Genomic DNA, 20,330 nt, shown 5'->3' on the forward strand with positions numbered 1-20,330 from the left:
TCAATAACAGCTCCGTACAGTACTATGTGTACTCTTAAAGCGTTAAACTTGACCAAAATTTTCATTTGCGCTAAGTTGTGAAACGCTGAAGTTTCAAATGAGATCTCATTCTCAAGTTATCTATAATTACACAAAAAAGGATTAAACTGTTTTATTTTTTTTTGCTGTTCGCCACGCTGTTGCGCTTCGAACTGTAAAATTTTCATGGATAAAAACAAAAGCAACTCAATTTGAAGCTAAAATGAGATACATAGTGTGCATTAAAATGTTATCAAAAAACAGGCTCAAATCAATTGGGCAAGCTCTGCTGAGAAATGAAATGAGATTTCTTGACAAAAAAAACAAATTCAAAATCAGACAAGCGATCACTTAGGCTTTCAGTACCAATACAATCAGATGGAAGAAAACTGTTTGTTATTTGTTTATATAGCAATAGGATCTACTTTACTTTCCAATTTTCGAAAAAAACGGAAAAAAATAGCATTTTAAGGCCGTATTTTGCAACGAATTGTGCTACTGAGCATAAATAAAACAATGCCAGTAATTTTGTTAAAAAAAAAGGACTGGTTGGTATCGGAATAGTTACCAAATAGTCTCGATCTGAACAAATAAAAATGTATGAGCAATTGGAAAACAAAAATCGAAACATACACATTTTTCTGGCAAACTTAGACAAAAAATCTTGATTTTTAACTTAGATGTCGCTAGAAAATGGTGTGCAAGCAATACAGATTGGCTAATAAATGTTTAACAGACTAAAAGCGTAATTACCTGTTATTGAGAACCGATTTGAACTCAAAAGTGAACTGTTTGATATTTGATGGTTTTTAATGTTTTTTTTTCATGTGTATGAGGCTCTTTATTACCATAGTAAAAATGTTGAGATCCAAACGTTTCTATTCAGGGAAATGAGAAGATGAAATCATGAAAAGAGCAAAAATTCAAACTAGTTTTCTGAACCAATTTTGAGAGAGCATTGTTATCCAAACAAAAAGCAAAAGAATACGACGAAAAGATGGCTATTTGTGCGTGGTGATTTGCATACGTTTACAGTGCTCAGCACGTTTACAGTGTTTTCCGTTCAAAACATTTAAGCGTGAAAATTTTTAGTATCCACAGAGCAAGATTTGAATCTAAGATGCTAAATAAGCGTATTTGAGTTACAAAAATAAATATTTTCTGTTGAAGGCGTGTCTGACTCATTTTTCAAAAAAGATCAATTTTAACAGCTGACATCAGTTAGTTAATAAGCAAAATTTTTCTACAAAAAAACTTTTTTAACTGTTTAATCGCTGTTGTCCAAATAAGCCAACATTTTTATCACTGTAATCCAGCCCTGAACTACATGTGATGGCTTCAAAGAACCATCAAGAAGCTTAGAAGTTTTCTTTATTAAAGTTTCAAAGAACAAAAGATGAATTTACCTGCTGCTATGTCGATAAGTAATGGCCACAAAACCAAACTCAATTCTAATCGTCTTTTGGCGCTATCATTATCTTATTGACTTATCAATCATATGTCAGAAGTAATTTCTACCAACAAGAGAAATCTGATTCTAACATCCACTGACCTCCAACTGATGAACTCGATTGTACCTAGGACATATATGATTCTCATGAAATGAAAATAAATTAAAAAATCACCTCCGGGATTCAAAACTAAGATCTATTCACATGCCAATCAAGTAAAATAATTTTAGCTCATCTAAATTCTCTCTGTATATTGGTGCATAGATAACAATTATAAATACGAGCTAATTTTTGTATATTTTTAGCTCTAACTTTAATTTAAAATTCAATTTATTGAATTCTTTTGATCCGTGTTATCGCCCACGACGATTGTGTCCAGACCAACTACAGACATACAAATTTTGGATCTACAAAATACAGAATCAGCTACTGCTTGGATTTTGTCTTTTGTGGCGAAATGTCGCGCAGAGAAGAAAGAGGAGAAGATCGACACCGATGGTACTGTATAGGACCTAAAGGAAACCAATTTCCTAGTATGTGCGGACAAGAAGCAATTATTTAACTTAGCAGCCTAATTTGTCCTAAGAATTTAATAGACACTCCGTATAAAGACATCAGGTTGGCTATTCAAAATTATATTTCTCCTAAAGAGAGAGTATCAAAAGCAGAAAAGGCTAAATTTCTGTCCGTAATACAAGGTGTAGGGGAGTCAGACGACAATTTCCTTGCACGTCTTAGAGAAGAAGCACGCTATTGTGACTTCGAAAAACTCAAAACAGCCGCAACCTTTAAGAGGAGTTGGTAGAAATAACGTTTATCTCAGGTTTGAGGAACCCTGAAACAAAACTTAGACTACTAGACGGTATTGAAGCAAAACCAACAATGTCGATTACTGAATTGACCGAGAGTTTACAGTTCAGAAGTCAAGCAATGGCTTTTGCAAGATCTTCATCAGGTAATAAGCCTTTTACTATGAAATAAGATGTTGGGTTCAACATCAAAAAGACCGTTCGAAAACCTAATGAAAAATTTACGGCTAACAAAAGCAACAATACGCGCACTAGATGTGGAGGTAAGCCACATTCTAGTAGACCTTGTCCAGCGCTAAGCAAAAAATGCAAGACCTATGAAAAGTTGGGGCACTTCTCAAAAATGTGTAGAAGCAAACCCCAATCCAATTCATGTAAGGACATTAAACAGAAAAATTTTTGCGAAGAAGAGAACAATTCTTCACAGCAAGCATCTCCAGAATCAAGAATTGGAATGTTTTATACTAAAGAACAAGTTTTATACAAACAATTAGCATCGGAAATGGGAAAGTTTTATACTAAAAAACAAAAGATAAGACATCTCGAAGCTTATGATGGTCACAAATAACGCTTCTGGGATCACCTTCTTCTGACGTTGAGTAGAACGAAGGCAGGCTGACTCAAAAAACGAGCAGTTGTGCAGAATTATAAATAATTTGGACTACTTGGTAGAGACCTTTTACCAAAGCACGGTGTGAACAACATCACAACCGAGCACTGAGACTTTGCGTGGACTTGAAAGTGCATATCAATGGCAAGGTCATGCATGAGGACTACCCAATACCAGACATGAAGACAATCTGCCACAACCTAAATGGGGCCTCACATTTTGGCAAATTTGACCTATCAGATGTCTACTATCAAATTGAACTTGACAAAGAGGCAAAAAGTATATGCACAATCATCACATCTCAGGGAGTGTTCAAGATGTGCCGACTACCTCAGGGATTCAAAAACTGTTCTTCAATCTTCCGGAATTGCATGGAATCAATACTCAAAGAAATGAAACGTGTTACGACCTTTCAAGACGATGTGTTGGTGTATGGAACTACCATGGAACAGTTCGATAAAAAAAGGCTTGCATTCAAGAGTCGACTACGTGAGGAAAAATTTTACTATTAGTGAGAAAAAGTCTAACAAAAACCGGTCAATAGCGTTAGTTTTTTGGGATACTCCTTTTCAAAGGAGGGAATAGCGCCAGATCCCAAACATGGTGAAAAAATAAAAATGCAAAAGCAACACCTAACAACAAACAATTCAAACCGTTTTGTCGGGCTAGCAAAATTTTCCGGAAGAAAAGATTCCCGATTTTGCAGCAAAAATGATACCTTTAAATAACATGAGAAATAGCGATTTCTCAAGGGGCAAAATGCAACAGAAAGCCTTTGAAGACAAAAAAAATGAATTATGTGCAAAACCACTCGTATAGCCATATAGTCTACAAAAAGTAGCAACAGTTACTACTGACGCCTCTGAAAACGCCATTGGCGTGTTCTTTCGCCGGAAGGACATCCAGTCATAAATGTATAAAAAAAATGACTCCAGAGGAGCAAAACTACTCAATCATAGAGCCGGAAGCACTGGTAACCACTCAAATATCTCTTTGCACCAGACGAAGAGATCCCGAAGACAGCATCAGCTAAAATCACAAGGCGGGCAATAGCTCAAATGATGGCATGGTGGCCTGGAGGTACCCAAGACGTTCAACATGTAAGAATTTTCCAATGAACAGGTCTAGCATGGGAAAAACAGACTCTGCGTGGCCAGAAGCCGACGTTTGAGAACGTCTCCACTTACACTGGGGTTATCTTAAGGACCAAGGCAACATCCTAGTACTTGTTGGCGAAGGCTCTGGCTGGATAGAAGCTTTCCCCGTAGAAAATAGAACATCAGAAACAGTTAAAGTATATCTTAGTTAACTCTTTGCAAGACTCGAAAACCAAAAACTTTAGTATCGGATAATGGTCCTGAGTTTGTAAGTGGTGAGCTTCAACAGTGGTGTGAATCACTTGGAATTAAGAAAATGAAATCACCCGTCTATCATCCAGGAGCTAATGGACTAGCGGAAAGAGCAGTTCAGACAGTGAAGCGGGCACTTCAAGCATGGAGTTCCAATCTTAATTTGTCACTTGGAGCATTCCTGAAAAGTGCACTGATGACACATTGCAACACTTTAAAGACGAGGAGCAAAACTCTAGTTCAACTTCCGTTGGGACGCAGAGTGAGACTACCAGAAATAGCAGATTTCGAATTGTGCGAACCCATTCTATTCAAAGCCAATGAAAAGACAAAGACAGTTCCTGCTACCTTCATCATCAGTAAGGACTTGAACAAATCTTTCATACAGCCCGAAAACTCAACAAGGACTCTTCTAGTGAGCGAAAGCCAATTTGCGAGACTAGAAGAGGACAAAGTGAAAACCGAACCAGCAGTGGAGGAGACCATATCTCAATCAGAATCACAACATCAGAACACAGTTGTGGGACCTTCACATCAGGATTAAGCTTCTGCAGCCACATCAGCTGCAGAGCACCAACAACCCGAAACACCAGAGCCTTCACGAACATTAACAAGAAACAGAAAACAATCCGACAGATTTGGAGAACCTATACCCACAAACTTGCTTAGAAATGGAGGGAAGATGTAATGGTTTCAAGGAAACATCAAGAAACTTAGAAGTTTTCTTTTTTAAAGTTTCAAAGAACAAAAGAAGAACTTACTTCACGAACTTTGCTGCTATGTCGATAAATATTGGCCACAAAACTAAACTCAATTCTAATTTTCTTTTGGCGCTATCATCATCTTAATGACCTATCAATCATTTTTCAGAAGTAAATTCTCCCACCAACAGAAACCTGATTCTAACATCCACTGACCCCCAACTGATGAACTGGATTGTACCTAGGCCATATATGATTCTCATGAAACGTTGATGATAGTGGAAAATCAGCTCCGGGATTCGGAACTCAGATCTAATCACATGTCAGTCAAGTAAAATGTTTTTAGCTAATCTAAGTTTTCTCTATATTTTCGCATAGATAACTACTATAAAGACGAGCTTATTTTTTTTATATTTTTCATTTCCAAATTTAGTTTAAAATACAATTTACTGAATTCTTTTGACCCGTGTTATCGACCACGACACTATAAAAATTCAGTTCTGTAAATTTAGTTCTGTAATTTTGTGACCAGATGCTCGCCATGCCTCTTTTCAACATAAAATGCCAAAAATCGTGCAGAAAAGTGATCAAACTCAGGCTATGTTATGCTCAAAGAAAATCATAATTTTTTAATTTTCAAAATGAAATTAATCTGTCCACATAATGCGGAGTACCATTTTCTAAATCTGTGTATTTCTTTTTCCAGCCTAAAATTTGTCTCTTCAGGAAAAAAACACCTATTCTCAGCGAATACATGAATGAAAAAGAGACAAACCGCATAATAGCTAACCTTGATAAAGAAACAAAACCGATCACTCGACTGAGGTAAATTGTTCGTAACTTTTATATAATTGGTAAAAAATTTTTTCCTAGTTGAAAAACAGTTTCCGCAACTTTTTCATCAACTGTTCAAGCACTCTGACATTCCGGTCTTCATGGAGTGCTGGTCGTTACGACTCAGCTTTTCCTGGAAACTTCAAAGTGGTCTGATCGTGGCTGAAATTCTTAAAAATCCACCAATTAAGTCTGGAACACTGCTGCTTTTGTTGGAACGAAGCGAACGCCATCTATCGTTACCTGGATCGATTAGACAGATATTCTAAAAAGTTTTAAATTTTAAGGAGAAGTTATAACATAATTGCCCAGTTTGAGGTGCGGGTTAATGATCAGATCCATATATACGATAATCAGCCGTGATCAGACTTTTTCGCTCGTTACTCATACGTGCTCGCTCTTAATACGGTCTTTGATTATATAGTAGGATATGGCATTTAGCCTCCTACTATATAATCAAAGTCCGAATTTCTTTCCGTTTTGTATTCTAATTCAGCTTTGTGCTAAACTGCTGCCTAAATTATAACATTGCGTTGAACATGTTTTAAGCCTGCGTGAAAAGTTATTTTTTTCTGATAATTTTAAAAAATTCCTCACCTGAATTACATTCAAGAATATCCAACCTTTTGGGAAATGTTGAAAAGATGTGGTATATGTTCTGTCAAACGTGGTCGAGGATCATGAGATCCAAATTAAGATCTTTCCTACCTATTCTGGCAGCCTTTTGTTTGTGTTTTCTGCTGTGAAACTCAACTGGCTACGGACCAACAAACTTGCAATATATCCTGTTGTCAGGGATTGTTTCAGGTGGATGCTATTAACCACAAACGTCCGCATCCATGACTTGTAGGATAAGCATTTGGAATACCCTTATCAAATAGTTCTCGAAATAGCGTAGAATTGTTGATGACAACGCTCTTAATTCGAATATAAAACATCTAAAGAATTGGCTTCATAATAATAATCTCAAGCTGAATGCGCAAAAATCCCAACTTATGTGGTTTTTTGGACCAAAAATTAAACAATATTGCTGGAAAAATGAAAAAATTAGGCGTTTCTCGAAAAGTCAAAAATCTGGATGAGACAGCAGATGGATGCTTTACGTTCAAAAAGCCGCGTCAGAAGTGCACTTATTAACATGTCGTCTCTTGTCTTTGTGCCTTTGAGGATATACAAGGGCACAAGTAGAATTATCATTCTAACCCTTTACTAGTTATATTCTCGACCCATGATAAAAATTTTTTTGTTGATATCTGGTTCACTAAATAAAGCTGTCTATGGGACAATTTTGCAAGTACCTAAAAAAATGGTTAGAATGAAAAGTTTCAGATGTACTCGTGAAAAATCTGAGTTCTGTAATAACTCAGATAGGTTTTAAATGTTTTTGATCTGCTGTCCGTTCCAAAGCATCTATATAATGTCTTCTCTATGAACTAATTAGTTATTTGGGCCTGCCTTGTAAAAGAAATTCCGCAGTTGCAATCCGTTTCAGCTTTTTCGTAAGAAATTTTTTTAACTTTCTTTACTCTTGATGAAACTGTTAAAAAACATTAATTTCTATCAATCCACCTTAATCAAAAACCCCGCATCAATGGCCTCCTCAACAATACCCTCACGTCAATTTTCCTCCAGTTGTGGACTTGAAACCCCTTGTACAGCTTTGACCACCCCCATCCCCATCACCAAGCAAACCTACGAGGTTTAAGAATATTGTGAAGAAGTCAATCGTAAAGCCAATCAGTATACTCAGGAAACTCCTCGTCCGACTTTTTTTGCTAAAACTGCTAACGCTTTTGGTCCGGCCATTAATTTTTTTGCTGAACCATTTACTAAAAAACAGTTTGCTAACAGATCTGAGAATGATTCATAATAACGTACGCAAATTTAATCAAAATTGAAGCATAATTTTCCTTGTACTGAAAACCTCTTCGAGGTTATCAACTGAAGGCGTTCAACTTGAGAATAATTGCTATTCCGACAATGTCCTTTCTATAAACTATTCAGTGCTTTGGACATTTTTTGTAAAAGGATTCCTCGTTGGAGGTCTGTTTCGAGCTTTACTTCAATTTTTTTTTGCTTAATCTTAATAAAATGTTGTATTAATATTATACTTTTTCTTGACTCCACTCATTCAAAAAGCACACGCTCATCCCTCAGAAAAAGACTTGCCCGTCAATCTTTCCCGTAAAAAGGGTATTTGATCAAAAAAACCGACAATCTGATCAAAAACACTGCAAACATGATAAATGTATGAGTGACGATGTCCTCGCTCTTTGTGCTAAACTAATGAGTGCTGCAATAAAACAAAAAGTACAGATTGAACCTTATTTTGATATTTATAGGTTTCCAAATGATTGAGAGAATAGATCAAAAATGAATTTCCTTTTATTTAATTTTGAACGGTACCTGAAATTTAGAAAGTTTTATATGTAAAATAAATTACGAAAAATAGTTTTTTAGGATATGAATGATAAAAAATTGTGCTTAAAACTTTATATGAGTTGCGAATTGCCTATCCTAGTTTGACAGAAAATATTCTTCAATTTTTACTTTTGTCCATTGAAGGACATCCACTCATCTTCTAACTAATGTAGAGCTAAGGATTTGTTTACTCTGATCTGTCCTAATGTATTTTGTTGCATTTCAAAATCAGATCATTAAATAAATTACATGTGTGCAGACTATAACAACCTTTTCTAAAGTTATCAGCCTACCGATGACAACGCTATCATTTCGAATATAAAACGATTAGTGAATTGGCTTTTTAAAAAAAATTTCAAGCGGAATGCGCAAGATTCCCAACTTATGTGGGTTTCTGAACGAAAAATCAAACAATATTACTGTAAAAATAGAAAAAGTAGCCGTTTCTTGAAAAGTCAAAAGTCTGGTTGAGACATTACTCGGAAGTCTCATGTTCAAAAAGTCACGTCATTAGTGTATTTATTAACATTTCGTCTCGTGTCTTTCTGTTTTTGAGGATATGCAAGGCCACAAGTAAAAAAGTCATCCTAATCAATTACTTTCGACTAAGGATATCATATTGTTTGTTGATATCTGGTGCAGCAATTGAAACTGTCCGTAATCCAATTTCTACAGTATAAAAAAAATTTTACAATGAAAAATTTCAATTGTCCTATTCAAATACCCACTCAGATTTCTTTAAAACTCTGGTATTTTAAAGGTTTTTGAACTGTTGTCCATAAAAAATTTGCGCACTGAAGGTCCAGTTCAAACTTTTGTCATCTTATTTTTTAACTTTTGGTGCTCCTGATCAGGAAGTTGAAAGAGTTTAAGTCCTCTTCTTTACCGCACTCAATGAAAACTCAAAGTTCACGCCCTCCTCGCCAATAATCTTTTGTCAATTTTACTCAGGGTATGGGTTTGACACCTTTCATACAGCCTTGGTCGCATCTCAACTTTGAACCTCTCATCTTCTTCAACAATTACACCTCGGAATTTTAAAGATATTGAGAGGTAGTCTATTATTAAACAAATCAGTAAACTCAAGTAAAAAGAGTTTGATATATGATCAGAGAATGAGTCATAAAATCATACACAAGTTCACTGAAAACTTAAACTTAATAATCTTCTTAGTGAAAAAAATTTCAAAGTTTTCTACTGAAGGCGTTGAGATTGAGAACAGTTGATTATTCTGAAAATGACCTCTCTTGAAAAATTTTTGTGCTTTTGACATTCTGTGTAAATAGTTTCCTCGTTGAAGGTCTGTTTCTCGTTCTTTGTATGAATCTTTCATCTGTTGCTGCTCTTAATTAAAAAATTGAATCAATATAATCGTTTGTTTTTGACTCCACGCGGACACAATTCTCACACCCATCCCTGACAGATGACTCTCCGGTCAATTTTTCTCGCAAAAGTGAATTTTGACCAAAAAACAGCAATTTTGATGAAAAAGACCGCAAAGGTGATTTTGGTGTGAATGGCGATGTCTCCCCTCTTCGTACTAAACTAATGAGTGCCGTAAGAAAAAAAGAAAATACAGATTAAAACTTATTCTATTTTTTAAAACACCGAGAGATTAGATCAAAAAATTAATTTCAATTTTACTGAGAAACAAAAGGTATCAGGAATAAAGAAAAGTTTAAATCGAAAATTTATTACCAAATATATTACCGTAAAATATATATTACCTTTGTAAGATATTGAAGATAAAAAGTTTGTGTTTATAACTTTGTATGAACTGCGAATTGACTATCCTAGTACTTAGTTTTTCATAAAAATGGTATTATAAATATTTTTGATCTATTCTCCCTTCCAAGTATCTATATAATGTTTTTTTTGTAAACTAATTAGAACCTCTGTAGATGGAGATTTGAAACCCCTCGTACAGCCCTCACAACACTACCTTGACCCCATGTCAAATTTGGCCAGCCCCATCTCCCCTCAACGAGTAAACCTACGTGGTTTAAGGATACTGTGAAAAAGTCAATTAAAAACACAACATCCTACTCAGGAAATCCCTCGTCCAAATTTTCTCATAGGATTGGCTAAGACCCATTGTTCGGCCTTCATTTTTTTTGCTGAACCACTTTTTTTCAAAAAGATTTGATAACCTATCCGATTATGCGTCGTAATATTATGAGTCTACTGACACTACTGAGCACGTTCAAGTTAAGAATAGTTGCTATTCCAATGATGTCATCTCTATAAGTAATTTAGTGCATTGGAACTTCCGTGTAAAAAGTTTATTTTCTTGGATTTACAATATTATGAAGAAGTTTGTTCTAAAAAACATTTTAAAGCCAAAAAGAAGCCTTAAAACATTTAACAGTTTCAAAAAGCAGAAGAAGATTTATTTTAAAAAGCAGAAGAAGATTTATTTTAAAAAGCAGAAAAAGAAGCAGAAAAAGATTTTTTTTAAAAAGCAGTTACTATGACAAGACATTTTTTCGCCAATTCAATTGCAAAAAATATTTTCACTAGAATAGAGAAAACTTTCCTTTTAGACAATACCCCGCATACGAAACAAACTCAATATATGAGGAATTATCAACTACAGCGGAGAAAATGCTGCATTTTTCATTTCCTACTCATCATGTTTTGGCTCTGATATTCTCGTATTCTATTGGTTTTAGTATAGCTGTAACCGAGCCTGAATACCGAATTCTGTTGATTTTTACTCTCGTCACAATAAAAGAGCGCTTCATTGTTTTTGCTTTCATAAAAAATTAAGCATTAGGTTTAGATTCAATCGGTGCTGAAGTAATTAAGGTTAAGGCTCACGTGATTCTTAATATCTTGGCTTCCCTAATTATCCTCATAAAACTTATAAACTTTCAATTTGATCTAAAAATTGCTAAGTTTTGACCTATGTTTATGGGAGTAATATAAATGGTGGTGAATAATTATAGATGAATACCAATTCCGCCAGTTATTAGCAAGTTGTTGTGAGAGCATTGTTCAACAGATTGTTTTCTTTTCTGGAAAAGTTGCTGACAGATTGGCAGTTCGTTTTCCGAGTGTAAACAGATAAAGTGTCAGTCTTAGCTGAGACGACCGAAACGCAACGTGAGAATCTCAAACAACAGCATTTTTTCTGGACCATAACATAGCATTCCATACACAGTCTCATTCTGAAGCCCTGCTCGAAATAGAATGAAATTTAGTCCGTGGGGTGATACTCGAATGTTTTTCATGCTATCTTGAAAATAAAAAACAATTCATGTGAATGGGGTCCAGTAGTAGTCTTCTTTCATGTGTTTGTGCTTTTGGGGATATGCAATGATGCAAGTAAAAGTGTTGTTGTAACCTGTTACAAGCCATACAATCAACTAATGATATCCTATTGTTTCATGATATCTGATTAAACAAGTGCATCTGTCCATGAGCCATTTTTTAAAAGCAGGAAAATACTCAAAATGAGAAACTCTGAAAATCTATGTAAATTTTCTACTCATTTTTTTCATAACTCTCCTATTTTGATGTGATTTTGATCTGCAGTCCATCCAAAAAAGTTGTAAGTAACAAAATCAATCGAAGTCTGTGTACGAGATACGTAAAATGTCGCTTCACGTTAACAAACTTTCATTGTCCAAGTGTGGTTTTTTTGCACAGCCGTTTAATAAAGGATATCGATAACAGATCCATGATTGAGTCACAATAACGTACACATGTTTGTCGACACTTTGTCGATCAATGTTTTTCGTACTGGAAGTCTTCTCCAAATTTAAAGGCCAACAACTTGAGAAATATTGCGATTTATAAAATGTCCTCCCTGTGAATTAAATAGTTTTTTGGGTTTCCTTGTAAAAGTTTCCTGGGTGAATGATAAAAACTTGAACAATTTTAATTTTTTTCTTTACCCTACTCAGTTGAAACCCATGCATTCTTTGCCCTAACAATACTCTATTGTCCTACTCCTTGACCATTCCAAAATTAGCATTGAAAGCTTTTTGGTTTTAATTATATTATGAAAGAGTATTTTATGTACCAAAATCTCTTATGCAAGAAGCACAGAAGAAGCATCATATTAAATGAAGCCTTCGAAAAGCAAAAAAAAATTGTTTGTACACCTGTTGCATCGCAAAAAGGTCTTGTTATGACGATAGGTTGCCTCGCCTAATCAAAAACAAATTTATTTTTGAACAATTGACAAAACTGTCGGGTCAAATAGAGCCCCGCAGAAATCAAACAACATCAACGCTCGTGAATGAAATATTCGCGAACGGAGAAGATGCTGAGTTTCTCAATTCGTAATTCTCAGATGATAATTCTAGTATTCTCGTACTATCTTGGAACTTATACATTTGCTAGAGCTCATGACAACTCGAACTGTTTGTTTTTAACTCCCGTCAAAAATAACGAACTCTACAATTTTCTAGTTGCTTTAAATTTTAACAAGGCATTAGGTTTAGTCGGAATTTCGGCTGAAGTAATTTATATAATTGCTCAAGTTTTGATCAGCGTTCAATCTATTTATATTGGAGAGGCTGCAGCAGGAAGGCATTTCATGTTCCCACCGAAATCAAATAAGATGTCAGTCGTAGCTGATGTTTCCAAAATGTTAACTGAGAATCCCAAACAGCAGCTACTTTTATCCACTTTCGTACGGCACTCGATACCGTATCTCACTCAAACGTGTTGCGCAAAATCGAATGGACTTGAGTCCGTGTCGTAGTACTCGAATGGTTTTCAGGCTATATTAATCAACAAAAGGAGTTTAAGCAAGATTGGGTCTAATCATGATTGCAATTAACTAAGTCTGGCGTGCGTCAGGAATCCATCTTTGGGGCATCGCTTTTTGTAAATTGTGCAATTGATCTTCGGATCAATGCAGAACTTTTGATGTTTTCAAGTGTTTGCAGACGATAATAGTCTTTTGTAATCTCTTCATGAGCTGATTTTTCAAATAGGAAAGGAAAGTTGCATAAAGCGGAAATGCCGAGAATAAAACAATTCGAAACTGCTTGAGATAGATTCACTTAATAGTTCACGTACTTTAAATGTTTACGGATCTCTAATTGTTCAGCTATAGAAAATCGTGCTCTGAATCAATTGATTCATTGGCTATGAGTGTTCGTACCTGCTATACATTCAAAGTGTACGAAGCAAACCAGCAGTGTCTCGATTAGGTTTGTATGGGGTAAGCAAAGTTTTTGACAAAAATATCTACTAATAATGACAAACACTCTTCGGCCAGGCGTGGCTCTATTTTGCTGAACCATTTCTTGAACAAATGATTGTGAGCTGATTTGAGAATGAGTTGCAGTCACGTACACAGGTTTATTGACAATGAAGAAGAAGCAGAAGAAATTTTATTTATTCTGGTGATATACATTGTACATAACTTTGTGTATTCTTAAAGAAATACCGAAGCACCAGAAACGGACCTCCTCTTGGCAGTACTCCCACAGAATCTAGAAGATCAGAATAGTTACAGATAAGACTAGTATAAAAGGAAGAAATCTGAACTCATATTAGAACAAGGTATCAAATAAATTCTTTTTTATTAACAAAACCTTGAGATGATCTGTGGAACGTTTTAATGATGTTTCGTCTCCGCAAACCGAATAAAAAAAGCATTACTAATCTAGCAATTGAACAGAATGCATCCTCTCCAGGCCAATGAATTCTTATCTGAGGCTATATTCAGTCGTGGTTTCTTGAAGAGCCCAGATGAGACGCTCCTCGCAGTAGGGTCTTTCACGTCACGCTGATAAAGGCTGTTCAGATACCGAGTATTCAATTTAGAGTGGAACGATTTCAAAACAAGTTCAATTTTTCCAGACTGTAAAAATTGTATACACATAGGTTAGTAGAATCTGAGAAAAGGCAGGATACACTTTCTCTCCGTTTTCTGAAAAATAACAACTTAAGCGAATTTCTCTGCACCATATAGATAGAAGGTAACTTAGAAGATGTTGTACATCCACATATTAAAAGACCATATCGAACTATCGGTTCGATAAAAAGAACCGTAATAGAGAATAAGAACTTTTCTACTCACGAACTTCCTGATTCTTGCGACTGCAAACACATGCTTTGACAAGCGTTTTACAACACTGTCAACATGCTGCACCTCGAAGAAAAAGTTTCTGTCTAAATGAATGCCCAGGTACTTCACAGAATCTGAGTTGTTCAGCTTTTCAATTTGAAACCTAATATCTGTCATGGGTTTACAGAACCAAATGAGTTCGGATTTCTTATTATTCAAATATAAAGGATTACAAGTGATCCACTTTTGCAGGCAAACAGTGTCAGAACCAATGCATCTCTCATCCAGAGTTTCTGCAGAGTACATAAGTATTGTATCATCCGCAAACATATACATGTCCAAATATTTAAAACTAATAAAAAATCATTCGTATATATAATGAAAAGGAGAGGGCCGACTATTGACCTATGAGGCACACTGCTACTAATTACTTTGAAATCTGAGAACGCTCCATTATTGAACACGGTCTTATTCCGGTTCAAGAAATAACTGCGAAACCAACTCAAAATGACTCATCTCACACCATAATTTTCTAGTTTCTCAACCAGCAAATCAAAATTAACGGTGCATTACTAAAGTCAAGGATATTACAAAACTGTTTGATGGACATGTTAAATCGTACTTTCTCAACTATCTCAGCGATTGCCAATACTGTACTACTTCTATTTCGAAAACTGAATTGTTTTTCATTGAATTGTATGTTTATAAAGCTGTATAATCTGGTATACATATATTGTTGAAAGATTTTGCTAACACTAGGCAAGATTGATGCTGGTCGATCATTGCTCACCTCAAACTTTGAGCCTTTTTGAAAAACGGAGTTACGCGTGCCTTATTGAGACACTCTGGAGTATTTCTCAAGAAAATGAATTGTTTATAAAGACAGTTAAGTGCGGCAAAATAATTGGAAGCAAAGATTTCAGTTTTTTCAAGGAGATACATTCCAGTGGATTTATTAGAATTAAGTGCGGTAGCTATTTTCTCTACCTCTCCATCACTCACTAGAAAAAAACCCTGACTTTACGGCTGGTGCAAAACTGAGTTTCCTTCAAATCTGATCAGATTGTTAAAATTTATTGCCAGCAATGGTTGCCAAACACTCATTGAACCAATCAACTACGGTCTCACTATCATCAACAGTAGCGCCACCTTCGCTTCAAAGTGAGATTTGTTTGCTCTCTACCTGTTTACCGGTTCTTTCGTTGATGTTTCTCAAGAGATGTCCTTTGGTTAAAATCGTACGCAAGACCTTATTGTTATAATACTGGAATTTCTTATTGGCGACTAGCCTATTGACCATTTTCCTGGCCATTTTGAAACCTGGAAAAACTTTTGAATGCTTTATTGACGTTTTGAATTCACTATTTCTTTTTACTATTGCTCGATGAACTTCCATATCAAACCAGGGTATTTTTTCTACAAGAAACTATTGTATTCATTGTTTTATAACTCGGGATGACAGACACAAGAACATTATTGAACCTTTTGATGTCAACATTTGGCACATCATAATATTTTATACTAGAAAGCTGTCTTTCGAGATCAAGCAACATTCTGCTTTAATTAGCTTCATTTTGGAGAAAACTAATGCGTTGCTTTCGCAAGCTTGGTCGACTGCTGCAAACTTCATAGGGCATGGTGATGGATGTAGCGTTGTGATCGGTTATAGTAATTGGAATAACTTCGCTACTCAGAAACATATTTCTGTTACATATTATGTGATCAATCAAAGTAGATGATCTCTCACAGATCCGGGTTGCTTCAGCAATGATTTTTTCCTCACCGTGATTTATGAAAACATGCGTGTACTTTTCAGTTATGCTGTGTTGCTTGAGTAGATGGAAGTTCATATCAACCACTAAGTATAGACAATCAATAGTTTCAAGGAATTCTTCCAGAAACTCATAAAGGTCCAAAATGAATTTCTCTTTAGAGTTGGATAGCGAATTATGTGCATAACAAAAATACTTAGGGTTAGGGTGAATTTGGAATAACTTTTCTCTCTTAAAAAAATCAAAACTGTAAGTGCTGTGTTCACCATCCGGCAACGTTGGATGTAAGTCGGAAAACAGGGGATGATGAGTAGCACTTAGCCGAATGCTGCACTCCAAGATGTTCCCTTCCAGACAGTGCAAAGACGGCCCAGTCAAAAAAATAACTACCAAGTGGAGAAAAAGCAGCTATATATATGTATATACATATATATATATATATATATATATATATATATATATATATATATATATATATATATATAGCACACATAGGGAACTGGTATGGAAGGATTAAAACAAAAATGGAACATCAAGGAACAAGCAAAGGAATAAAGTTAAGTAGCCAAACACTCAGAGCAGCCTTCCCTCCTGCACGCCGGCGCTAATCGAAGTCTAACTGAGAACACGAGACGTGGGGGCGCGACATCCACTCAAGCAGAGATCACACCTCCTCAGAAATGCGAAGCTTGATTTCGTTCGGATGTAGCTTATAGGGGCATGGCTCTCCTCATTTTTGCTGAATTTGGTTGCAAGTTATTTTATAACGCGTTATGCTGATGGCCCGGCACCGCCCGAGCAAGCAAAAGCAGTGCGGTGAAGCTGCTGTTTTCGTTTTCGCGGCCTCGCACGTCGTACTTACTTCGCTTGATGCTCTCCTGATATTTGTATTCATCTTTTATGGTCTTCGGGCAGCTCTTCGCATGAGGGTTCAAAATCTTCACATCGATGAAAGTTCGATTGAAACGAGAGCCCCACAGACTGTTTGCATTGATGTCCAGTCCAGTGTCATCATCAGTAAAAGTGGAATTACTCAAGAAAATTTGTCCATCGATTGAATGAAGTTTTTGCTCTATCTGCACATCATGGCAAACGTCATCTATAAGGTTTGCAAACACTCTCTGATTTCGTTGTGTCGTAGTTGCATATATCCGCCTTTGGCGCAATGTAGGGCAAGGTGAGGCTATATTTTTTCCCGCATGGTCGTATGACTGGCGTGTTTTTCGCTTCCCAGTTGTAGCGAAGTGCTATTCTATCACATAACTAAGTCTCGGTGAGGTCAAAACCATGTTATGATAACGGAAGCGCGTTAAGCCAGTTAGTTGCTGCTTTGTCCGAGGCCAGCTGGATGGTATACTTCATTTCTGGTAAATTATTTTCGATTCTAGATATTTCAAGATGAATTCACGTTGCATGTCTGCTTTCTGTCTGAGACTGATCTTGCTTTTTTCTATATCAATTTGATGACTTTCGAATGAATCATTACTCAATGACGCCAATGGACTCTAAGATCAATTACTCCAAGTTCAATTGATTGCTCCAGATATTTTGAAGATCTTGTGGGAGGGCGATGTTAGCCCACCCATTGTGAGCGGGAGAGAAAAAATTCCTTTTCCTCTTGGATTGTTTCTTTGCCGATGATGTTCGGTTTGGCTTGGCCAAGCTGCTCCTCCACGTTGTCCAAAACCCCATTCATAGACAGTGTAGCACACAAGAGGAAGCTCAACCTCTGTTCAACCACCTTCGTCAAACATGCATTGGCATTCTGGGGAGAGGTGAGAGCAAATTGACCAAGTCTGTCAAATTTTTTGTGTATTTAATTTCTGCATCTTTCGGGAAACTTAAACTGCCCTCAAGGCTTCCGATAACTGTTCCCAGGACTCGAGCGCCCTACAAACACAGATCACGCTTGACTCTCGCCTCTTGGATTAATTTTTAACTGACACTTCGGCAAATTGACAAGATATCCGTACTTGGGACCAAGCTGAGTGAGCTTGTCCAAGAGTGGTCTTGTTATTAGGGGTAGGATTGCGATTCCATACATCGCCATCGCAAGGGGTTCACCTTGTGTCGTACTTTCCTGGACCAGAATGGTCAACTTACCGATGTAGAGATAAGACGGGTGGCTACAGGAATTTTGTAAGGCAAAATGCAAAAAAGGGCATAATATTTTCAAGTTCTTTAATGCTGTTCGTCTATTGAGCGCGTTAAATGCGTGTTTGGCATCAAATAGAGGAAACGCTTCGTTTTCGGGATCATCAAAACTGTGGCAAAGCGAATCTATAGCATGTTCTGTGACGCATTTCTGGCCCAAGCACAGCTGTATGTTTCCACCGAGGGAAGTTAAATCTTGCCTGATGCAGTCGACGATTATGCGTCCGGTGGTGTGACGCATTACTTCACCCATGCCAAAGGGTCTCACACCGTGACATTTATCCCGAGCCACTAGTTGACAACTATTGTATGCAATCAAATCATCCGGTGGTATCATGGATGGCGATTTCTGTGCATAACAAAAAGAAATCTTCAAAACCTTCTCAAGAGGGATGCTTAGGTTTGGAGCAAAGTTGGAACAACTTTTCTCTCTTAAAAAAATTACAATCGAAAGGGCCTTGTACACCATCCGGCAACGATGGATAAAAGTCGGAAAATAGGGGATAATGAGTAGCACTTAGCCGAATGCTGCACTCCAAGCTGTTCCATTCCAAACAATGTAAAGACGGCCCAGTCACAAAAATAATTAACAAGTGGTGAAGAAAGCACCTATATATATATATATATATATATATATATATATATATATATATAGCACACATAGGGAACTGGTATGGAAGGATTAAAACAAAAATGGAACATCAAGGAACAAGCAAAGGAATAAAGTTAAGTAGCCAAACACTCAGAGCAGCCTTCCCTCCTGCACGCCGGCGCTAATCGAAGTCTAACTGAGAACACGAGACGTGGGGGCGCGACATCCACTCAAGCAGAGATCACACCTCCTCAGAAATGCGAAGCTTGATTTCGTTCGGATGTAGCTTATAGGGGCATGGCTCTCCTCATTTTTGCTGAATTTGGTTGCAAGTTATTTTATAACGCGTTATGCTGATGGCCCGGCACCACCCGAGCAAGCAAAAGCAGTGCGGTGAAGCTGCTGTTTTCGTTTTTGCGGCCTCGCACGTCGTACTTACTTCGCTTGATGCTCTCCTGATATTTGTATGCATCTTTTATGGTCTTCGGGCAGCTCTTCGCATGAGGGTTCAAAATCTTCACATCGATGAAAGTTCGATTGAAACGAGAGCCCCACAGACTGTTTGCATTGATGTCCAGTCCAGTGTCATCATCAGTAAAAGTGGAATTACTCAAGAAAATTTCTCCATCGATTGAATGAAGTTTTTGCTCTATCTGCACATCATGGCAAACGTCATCTATAAGGTTTGCAAACACTCTCTGATTTCGTTGTGTCGTAGTTGCATATATCCGCCTTTGGCGCAATGTAGGGCAAGGTGAGGCTATATTTTTTCCCGCATGGTCGTATGACTGGCGTGTTTTTCGCTTCCCAGTTGTAGCGAAGTGCTATTCTATCACATAACTAAGTCTCGGTGAGGTCAAAACCATGTTATGATAACGGAAGCGCGTTAAGCCAGTTAGTTGCTGCTTTGTCCGAGGCCAGCTGGATGGTATACTTCATTTCTGGTAAATTATTTTCGATTCTAGATATTTCAAGATGAATTCACGTTGCATGTCTGCTTTCTGTCTGAGACTGATCTTGCTTTTTTCTATATCAATTTGATGACTTTCGAATGAATCATTACTCAATGACGCCAATGGACTCTAAGATCAATGACTCCAAGTTCAATTGATTGCTCCAGATATTTTGAAGATCTTGTGGGAGGGCGATGTTAGCCCACCCATTGTGAGCGGGAGAGAAAAAATTCCTTTTCCTCTTGGATTGTTTCTTTGCCGATGATGTTCGGTTTGGCTTGGCCAAGCTGCTCCTCCACGTTGTCCAAAACCCCATTCATAGACAGTGTAGCACACAAAAGGAAGCTCAACCTCTGTTCAACCACCTTCGTCAAACATGCATTGGCATTCTGGGGAGAGGTGAGAGCAAATTGACCAAGTCTGTCAAATTTTTTGTGTATTTAATTTCTGCATCTTTCGGGAAACTTAAACTGCCCTCAAGGCTTCCGATAACTGTTCCCAGGACTCGAGCGCCCTACAAACACAGATCACGCTTGACTCTCGCCTCTTGGATTAATTTTTAACTGACACTTCGGCAAATTGACAAGATATCCGTACTTGGGACCAAGCTGAGTGAGCTTGTCCAAGAGTGGTCT

General features: G+C 36.9%; 1 protein-coding gene across 1 annotated transcript in view; it reads right to left on the reverse strand.

Moving 5' to 3' along the window:
• Window positions 1–6,706, reverse strand: part of LOC142335567 (uncharacterized) — an 88,751-nt gene extending 82,045 nt beyond the window's left edge. Inside the window, exon 1 of the mRNA XM_075384106.1 lies at window positions 6,481–6,706. The gene's annotated coding sequence lies outside the window, so the exon portion shown is untranslated. The remainder of the gene's footprint in view (window positions 1–6,480) is intronic.
• Between the last annotated feature and the right edge of the window lie 13,624 nt (window positions 6,707–20,330).

This window comes from Convolutriloba macropyga, chromosome 2 (genome assembly GCF_964194025.1).
Source record: "Convolutriloba macropyga chromosome 2, txConMacr16.3, whole genome shotgun sequence".
Lineage (NCBI taxonomy): Eukaryota > Metazoa > Xenacoelomorpha > Acoela > Convolutidae > Convolutriloba > Convolutriloba macropyga.